Below are 9,962 nucleotides of genomic sequence, written 5' to 3'. Positions count from 1 at the left end.
AGACAGGACCTCGAGGGTTGTAATCTCAGGATTACTCCCTGTGCCACGTGCCAGTGAGACTAGAAATAGGAAGATAGAGCAGCTAAACACGTGGCTAAACAGCTGGTGTAGGAGGGAGGGTTTCCATTATCTGGACCACTGGGAGCTCTTCCGTGGCAGGTGTGACCTGTATAAGAAGGACGGATTGCATCTAAACCGGAGAGGCATAAATATCCTGGCCGCGAGGTTTGCTAGTGTCACACGGGAGGGTTTAAACTAGTATGGCAGTGGGGTGGGCACGGGAGCAATAGGTCAGAAGGTGAGAGCATTGAGGGAGAACTAGGGAATAGGGACAGTGTGGCTCTGAGGCAGAGCAGACAGGGAGAAGTTGCTGAACACAACGGGTCTGGTGGCTTGAAGTGCATATGTTTTAATGCAAGAAGTATTACGGGTAAGGCAGATGAACTTAGAGCTTGGATTAGTACTTGGAACTATGATGTTGTTGCCATTACAGAGACCTGGTTGAGGGAAGGGCAGGATTGGCAGCTAAACGTTCCAGGATTTAGATGTTTCAGGCGGGATAGAGGGGGATGTAAAAGGGGAGGCGGAGTTGCGCTCCTGGTTCGGGAGAATATCACAGCTGTACTGCGAGAGGACACCTCAGAGGGCAGTGAGGCTATATGGGTAGAGATCAGGAATAAGAAGGGATGCAGTCACAATGTTGGGGGTTTACTACAGGCCTCCCAACAGCCAGCGGGAGATAGAGGAGCAGATAGGTAGACAGATTTTGGAAAAGAGTAAAAACAACAGGGTTGTGGGTTGTGGTGATGGGAGACTTCAACTTCCCCAATATTGACTGGGACTCACTTAGTGCCAGGGGCTTAGACGGGGCGGAGTTTGTAAGGAGCATCCAGGAGGGCTTCTTAAAACAATATGTAGACAGTCCAACTAGGGAAGGGGCGGTACTGGACCTGGTATTGGGGAATGAGCCCGGCCAGGTGGTAGATGTTTCAGTAGGGGAGCATTTCGGTAACAGTGACCACAATTCAGTAAGTTTTAAAGTACTGGTGGACAAGGATAAGACTGGTCCTAGGATGAATGTGCTAAATTGGGGGAAGGCTAATTATAACAATATTAGGCGGGAACTGAAGAACATAGATTGGGGGCGGATGTTTGAGGGCAAATCAACATCTGACATGTGGGAGGCTTTCAAGTGGCAGTTGAAAGGAATTCAGGACCGGCATGTTCCTGTGAGGAAGAAGGATAAATATGGCAATTTTCGGGATCTTGGATGACGAGAGATATTGTAGGCCTCGTCAAAAAGAAAAAGGAGGCATTTGTCAGGGCTAAAAGGCTGGGAACAGACAAAGCCTGCGTGGAATATAAGGAAAGTAGGAAGGAACTTAAGCAAGGAGTCAGGAGGGCTAGAAGGGGTCACGAAAAGTCATTGGCAAATAGGGTTAAGGAAAATCCCAAGGCTTTTTACACGTACATAAAAAGCAAGAGGCTAGCCAGGGAAAGGGTTGGCCCACTGAAGGATAGGCAAGGGAATCTATGTGTGGAGCCAGAGGAAATGGGCGAGGTACTAAATGAATACTTTGCATCAGTATTCACCAAAGAGAAGAAATTGGTAGATGTTAAGTCTGGAGAAGGGTGTGTCGATAGCCTGGGTCACATTGAGATCCAAAAAGACGAGGTGTTGGGGGTCTTAAAAAATATTAAGGTAGATAAGTCCCCAGGGCCTGATGGGATCTACCCCAGAATACTGAAGGAGGCTGGAGAGGAAATTTCTGAGGCCTTGACAGAAATCTTTGGATCCTCGCTGTCTTCAGGGGATGTCCCGGAGGACTGGAGAATAGCCAATGTTGTTCCTCTGTTTAAGAAGGGTAGCAAGGATAATCCCGGGAACTACAGGCCGGTGAGCCTTACTTCAGTGGTAGGGAAATTACTGGAGAGAATTCTTCGAGACAGGATCTACTCCCATTTGGAAGCAAATGGACGTATTAGTGAGAGGCAGCACGGTTTTGTGAAGGGGGGGTCGTGTCTCACTAACTTGATAGAGTTTTTCGAGGAGGTCACTAAGATGATTGATGCAGGTAGGGCGGTGGATGTTGTCTATATGGACTTCAGTAAGGCCTTTGACAAGGTCCCTCATGGTAGACTAGTACAAAAGGTGAAGTCACACGGGATCAGGGGTGAGCTGGCAAGGTGGATACAGAACTGGCTAGGCCATAGAAGGCAGAGAGTAGCAATGGGAGGATGCTTTTCTCATTGGAGGGCTGTGACCAGTGGTGTTCCACAGGGATCAGTGCTGGGACCTTTGCTCTTTGTAGTATATATAAATGATTTGGAGGAAAATGTAACTGGTCTGATTAGTAAGTTTGCAGACGACACAAAGGTTGGTGGAATTGCAGATAGCGATGAGGACTGTCGGAGGATACAGCAGGATTTAGATTGTTTGGAGACTTCGGCGGAGAGATGGGAGATGGAGTTTAATCCGGACAAATGTGAGGTAATGCATTTTGGAAGGTCTAATGCAGGTAGGGAATATACAGTGAATGGTAGAACCCTCAAGAGTATTGAAAGTCAAAGAGATCTAGGAGTACATGTCCACAGGTCATTGAAAGGGGCAACACAGGTGGAGAAGGTAGTCAAGAAGGCATATGGCATGCTTGCCTTCATTGGCCGGGGCATTGAGTTTAGAATTGGCAAGTCATGTTGCAGCTGTATAGAACCTTAGTTAGGCCACACTTGGAGTATACTGTTCAATTCTGGTCGCCACACTACCAGAAGGATGTGGAGGCTTTAGAGAGGGTGCAGAAGAGATTTACCAGAATGTTGCCTGGTATGGAGGGCATTAGCTATGATGAATGGTTGAATAAACTCGGTTTGTTCTCACTGGAACGAAGGAGGTTGAGGGGAGACCTGATAGAGGTTTACAAAATTATGCGGGGCATAGACAGAGTGGATAGTCAGAGGCTTTTCCCCAGGGTAGAGGGGTCAATTACTAGGGGGCATAGGTTTAAGGTGAGAGGGGCAAGGTTCAGAGGAGATTTACGAGGCAAGTGTTTTACGCAGAGGGTAGTGGGTGCCTGGAACTCGCTACCGGAGGAGGTGGTGGAAGCAGGGACGATAGTGACATTTAAGGGGCATCTTGACAAATACATGAATAGGATGGGAATAGAGGGATACGGACCCAGGGAGTGTAGAAGATTGTAGTTTCGTCGGGCAGCATGGGCTTGGAGGGCCGAAGGGCCTGTTCCTGTGCTGTACATTTCTTTGTTCTTTGTTTGTTCTTTGTTCTAACCCTAACCCAGAATCCTAACCTTGACGAATGCCACGTATAACATTAACTTGTTCCAAGTAGTGTCATAATACACATATATTTTTTTCTCTGATTCTTATATCTATCCTACAATTCTTCATATCTCCAGCCCTATCCATAATCTTCCCTGGTATTATCCTCACTTTTATAATGTCCCCCATATCTGTTTAGAACCCTGACTCTATATCTAATAAGCTTTCTTAGTTACACGTTCGAACATTGAATCTGTTCAAAAAACTATATAACTTAATAGATATTTTAATTCAATGACTTACATAGGTTCCTTCATTTGAGATATTAGTTGAAACCTTAATCCATAACCCTAACATAACACATTTACAATTTTTAAATAAACTTTCATCCCAACCTTCTTATATAACTACAATCTAATCTTCGCTGCTCACGTACTATTTTCCAACTTTCATTTACCTTAAATTTCTAAATATGTGCTCAGTTCCGTGAAACAAGATGACGTAAAATCCTATGCGGAAAAGAATGTTGAACGTGCGCCAGTAAAGTGGCAGACGCTTCGGCGCTGTATCCCTTATTGGGTGCAGAAAAAAATGAAACCACCCATCTGTCCGTAACCCGGAATCCTAACCTTGACGAGAGCCACGTATAACATTAACTTGTTCCAAGTAGTGTCATAATACACGTATCTATTTCTCTGTTTCTTATTTATATATTACAATTGTTCATATCTCCTTCCTTTCCATAATCTTTCCCTGTATTATCTTCCCGGTTATTATGTCCCCCTTTATCTCTTTAGGACTCAACACTCTAGATCTAAAATGTTTTCTTAGTTACACGTCCGGACATTGAATTGGTGCAAAAGATTATATAACTTAATAGATATTTTAATTGGATGTCCTCATATGTTTATTCATCTGTGATATTAGTTAAAACCTTAATCCATAACCCTAACACAACACATTTATAATTTTTAAATAAACTATTCTCCCAACCTCCTCCTTATACAACTACAATCGAATCTTTGCTTCCCACGTACTATCTTCCAACTTTTTGTCCCCCTCAGAAACCCCCTACCCTCCACACACACCCCCCCTGCCGCCCTCCTCACACGCACACCCCCTGCCGCCCTCCTCACACACACCCCCTGCCGCCCTCCTCACACACACGCCCCCTGCCGCCCTCCTCACACACCCCCCTACCGCCCTCCTCACACACACCCCCCTACCGCCCTCCTCACACACCCCCCCCACCGCCCTCCTCACCCCCCCCCCGCCGCCCTCACACACACCACCCCCTGCCGCCCTCCTCACACACACACCCCCTGCCGCCCTCCTCACACACACACCCCCTGCCGCCCTCCTCACACACACACCCCCTGCCGCCCTCCTCACACACACACCCCCTGCCGCCCTCCTCACACACACACCCCCTGCCGCCCTCCTCACACACACACCCCCTGCCGCCCTCCTCACACACACACCCCCTGCCGCCCTCCTCACACACACACACCCTGCCGCCCTCCTCACACACCCCCTGCCGCCCTCCTCACACACCCCCCCTGCCGCCCTCCTCACACACACCCCCTGCCGCCCTCCTCACACACAATACCTGCCGCCCTCCTCACACACACCCCCTGCCGCCCTCCTCACACACACCCCCTGCCGCCCTCCTCACACACACCCCCTGCCGCCCTCCTCACACACACCCCCTGCCGCCCTCCTCACACACACACACCCTGCCGCCCTCCTCACACACACACCCCCTGCTGCCCTCCTCACACACCCACCCCCTGCCGCCCTCCTCACACACCCACCCCCTGCTGCCCTCCTCACACACACACACACCCTGCCACCCTCCTCACACACACACACACTCTGCCGCCCTCCTCACACACACACCCCCTGCCGCCCTCCTCACACACACACCCCCTGCCGCCCTCCTCACACACACACACCCCCTGCCGCCCTCCTCACACACACACCCCCTGCCGCCCTCCTCACACACACACCCCCTGCCCTCCTCACACACACCCCCTGCCCTCCTCTCACACATCCCCTGCCCGCCTCACACACACCCCCTGCCCTCCTCACACACACCCCCTGCCCTCCTCACACACACACCCTGCCCTCCTCACACACACCCCCTGCCCTCCTCTCACACACACACCCTGCCCTCCTCTCACACACACCCCCTGCCCTCCTCTCACACACCCCCTGCCCTCCTCACACACACACCCCTGCCCTCCTCACACACACCCCCCTGCCCTCCTCACACACACCCCCCTGCCCTCCTCACCCCCCCCGCCCTCCTCACCCCCCCTGCCCTCCTCACACCCCCCCTGCCCTCCTCACACCCCCCTGCCCTCCTCACACACCCCCTGCCCTCCTCACACACCCCCTGCCCTCCTCACACACCCCCTGCCCTCCTCACCCCCCTTGCCCTCCTCACCCGCTGCCCTCCTCACCCCCTGCCCTCCTCACCCCCCCTGCCCTCCTCACCCCCCCTGCCCTCCTCACCCCCCCTGCCCTCCTCACCCCCCCTGCCCTCCTCACCCCCCTGCCCTCCTCACCCCCCTGCCCTCCTCACCCCCCTGCCCTCCTCACCCCCTGCCCTCCTCACCCCCTGCCCTCCTCACCCCCTGCCCTCCTCAGCCCCCGCCCTCCTCACCCCCCTGCCCTCCTCACCCCCCTGCCCTCCTCACCCCCCTGCCCTCCTCACCCCCCCCCTGCCCTCCTCACCCCCCTGCTCTCCTCACCCCCCTGCCCTCCTCACCCCCCTGCCCTCCTCACCCCCCTGCCCTCCTCACCCCCCTGCCCTCCTCACCCCCCTGCCCTCCTCACCCCCTGCCCTCCTCACCCCCCCTGCCCTCCTCACCCCCCCTGCCCTCCTCACCCCCCTGCCCTCCTCACACCACCCTGCCCTTCTCACCCCCCGCCCTCCTCACACCCCCCTGCCCTCCTCACCCCCCCTGCCCTCCTCACCCCCCTGCCCTCCTCACCCCCCTGCCCTCCTCACCCCCCTGCCCTCCTCACCCCCCTGCCCTCCTCACCCCCCTGCCCTCCTCACCCCCCTGCCCTCCTCACCCCCCTGCCCTCCTCACCCCCCCCTGCCCTCCTCACCCCCCCTGCCCTCCTCACCCCCCCTGCCCTCCTCACCCCCCCTGCCCTCCTCACCCCCCCTGCCCTCCTCACCCCCCCTGCCCTCCTCACCCCCCCTGCCCTCCTCACCCCCCCTGCCCTCCTCACCCCCCCTGCCCTCCTCACCCCCCCTGCCCTCCTCACCCCCCCTGCCCTCCTCACCCCCCTGCCCTCCTCACACCACCCTGCCCTTCTCACCCCCCCGCCCTCCTCACACCCCCCTGCCCTCCTCACCCCCCCTGCCCTCCTCACCCCCCCTGCCCTCCTCACCCCCCTGCCCTCCTCACCCCCCTGCCCTCCTCACCCCCCCTGCCCTCCTCACCCCCCTGCCCTCCTCACCCCCCTGCCCTCCTCACCCCCTGCCCTCCTCACCCCCCTGCCCTCCTCACCCCCCTGCCCTCCTCACCCCCCTGCCCTCCTCACCCCCCTGCCCTCCTCACCCCCCTGCCCTCCTCACCCCCCCCTGCCCTCCTCACCCCCCCCTGCCCTCCTCACCCCCCCCCTGCCCTCCTCACCCCCCCCTGCCCTCCTCACCCCCCCCTGCCCTCCTCACACCCCCCTGCCCTCCTCACAGCCCCCTGCCCTCCTCACACCCCCCTGCCCTCCTCACACCCCCTGCCCTCCTCACACCCCCTGCCCTCCTCACACCCTCCTGCCCTCCTCACACCCCCCTGCCCTCCTCACACCCCCCTGCCCTCCTCACACCCCCCCTGCCCTCCTCACCCCCCCTGCCCTCCTCACACCCCCCTGCCCTCCTCACACCCCCCCTGCCCTCCTCACACACACACCCTGCCCTCCTCACACACACACCCTGCCCTCCTCACACACACTCTCTCCCCCCCCCACAACTCCCATCCCCCTCAAAAAGGCCCCTTCTCCCCCCAACAACTCCCCTGTCCCGCTCACAAAGGCCCCCTTTTTTCCCCTACAACTCAACCTCACAGGCCCCCTCCCCTCCCCCACAACTCAACTTCACAGGGCCCCTCCCCTCCCCACAACTCAACCTCACAGGCCCCCCCTCCTCACCACAACTCAACCGCACAGGCCCCACCCTCCTCAACCTCACAGCCCCCCCTCCTCAACCTCACAGCCCCCCCCTCCTCAACCTCACAGCCCCCCCTCCTCAACCTCACAGCCCCCCCCTCCTCCCCACAAGTCAAACTCACAGGCCCCCTCCCATTCCCACAACTCAACCTCACAGGACCCCCCTCCTCCCCACAACCCAACCTCACCAGACCCCCCTCCTCCCCACAACTCAACCTCACAGGCCCCCCCTCCACGCCACAACTCCACCTCACAGGCCCCCCTACTTCCCACAATTCAATCACACAGGCCCCCTCTCCTCCCCACAACTCAACCTCACAGGCCCCCTCCCATGCCCACAACTCAACCTCACAGGCCCCCTCCCATGCCCACAACTCAACCTCACAGGTCCCCCCCCTCCTCACCACAACTCAACCGCACAGCCCCCCCCCTCCTCAACCTCACAGGTCCCCTTCCTCCCCACAACTCAACCTCACAGGCCCCCCCTTCTCCCCACAAGTCAACCTCACAGACCCCCCTCCTCCACACAACCCAACCTCACAGGCCCCCCTCCACCCCACAACTCAACCTCAGGCCCCCCTCCTCACCACAACTCAACCTCACAGGCCCCCCTTCCTCCTCCCCACAACTCAACTTCACAGACCCCCTTTCTCCCCACAATTCAATCTCACAGGCCCCCACTCCTCCCCACAACTCAACCACACAGACCCCCCCTCCTACCCACAACTCAAGCTCACAGGCCCCCCCCTCCTCCCCACAACTCAACCTCACAGGACCCCTCCTCCCCACAACTCAACCTCACAGGCCCCCTCTCCTCCCCACAACTCAACCTCACAGGTCCTTTCTCCTCCCCACAACTCAACCTCACCAGAACCCCCTTCCTCCCCGCAACTCAACCTCACAGGCCTCCCTTCCTCCTCCCCACAACTGAACCGCACAGACACCCCCTCCTCCCCACAACTCACCTCACAGACCCCCGCTCCTCCCCACAACTCAACCTCACAGGCCCCTACTCCTCCCCACAACTCAACCTCACACGCCCCTACCTCCTCCCCACAACTCAACCTCACAGGCCCCTCTTCCTCCCCACAACACAATTGCACAGGCCCCCCCTCCTCCCCACAACTCAACCTCATAGGACCCCCCCCTCCTCCCCACAAGTCAACCTCACAGGCCCCCCTCCTCCCCACAACTCAATCTCACAGGCCCCTACTCCTCCCCACAACTCAACTTCACAGGCCCCCTTCCTCCCCACAACTCAACCTCACAGGCCCCCCTTCTCCCCACAATACAATCTCACAGGGCCCCCCCCTCCTCAACCTCACAGCACCTCCTCCTCCCCACAACTCAACCTCACAGGCCCCCCCCTCCTCCCCACAACTCAACCTCACAGGCCCCGACTCCTCCCCACAACTAAACCTCACAGGCCCCCCCTCCTCCCCACAACTCAACCTCACAGGCCCCGACTCCTCCCCACAACTCAACCTCACAGGCCCCCTTCCTCCCCACAACTCAACCTCACAGGCCCCCCTTCTCCCCACAACTCAACCTCACAGGCCCCCCTCCTCCCCACAACTCAACCTCACAGGCCCCCCTATTCCCCACAACTCAACCTCACAGGCCCCCCCTTATCCCCACAACTCAACCTAACAGGCCCCCTCCTCCCCACAACAACCTCACAGGCCCACCCTCCTCCCCACAACCCAACCTCACAGGCCCCCCCTCCTCCCCACAACTCAACCTCACAGGCCCCCCCTCCTCCCCACAACTCAACCTCACAGGCCCCCTCTCCTCCCCACACACCCCCTCTCATCCTCACATACCCCTCATTCACAAACAGCCTGCCCCTTCACAAACCCCGTCCCCCACTAAACCGTTTGCCCCCCTACATAAATCATGAAGTTTCAAACCTTGTTTAAACAAAATGATAAATATTTCCAGTTAAGTACATTAGGTAATAATTAAAAATGATCAGAAAATTGTCATTCTCCCTTACATATTTATTATAATATTCCACCCTTTAACAAACACAACCACCTCTAACAGATTCTACAAGTGCCCATTGTGTTCAGTTCATGTGGATACCAATATCAAGATAGACTTACACAACCGAAGGGCCTTTCTTTTCTCGAGTCTTCCGAGTCCAGAACTATACGAGTCCACATATTGTACGTAACCTACAAAAAAATACACATTTCCATAAATCGCAAATATTTCCTGGAAAAACATTGGTTAATATTATAAACCAAGTTTTTCTTCCCCCCATTGTCCCTATATTATTCATTAACATTTCATCCTTAAGATAGTCCTCTCCTTAAAACTCCCCCTTATCCCAACCATAGAAACCCCCTCCCCATCTGGGAACTCCTCCCACGCTAGAAACTTCCCTCATCCAAACCTTCTCCCGCTACTCCAGCCCTGTCCAAAACCTGCCCATCACTCAAACCCAGTAATACACCCTCCACCCCAACCTTCCTATCCCCCGCCCCCCACTTTACCTACAC

The sequence above is a fragment of the Scyliorhinus torazame genome, chromosome 5 (genome assembly GCF_047496885.1).
Source record: "Scyliorhinus torazame isolate Kashiwa2021f chromosome 5, sScyTor2.1, whole genome shotgun sequence".
Taxonomy (NCBI): domain Eukaryota; kingdom Metazoa; phylum Chordata; class Chondrichthyes; order Carcharhiniformes; family Scyliorhinidae; genus Scyliorhinus; species Scyliorhinus torazame.
The sequence above is the reverse complement of the archived record's forward strand: the minus strand, read 5'-3'. Positions refer to the sequence as shown.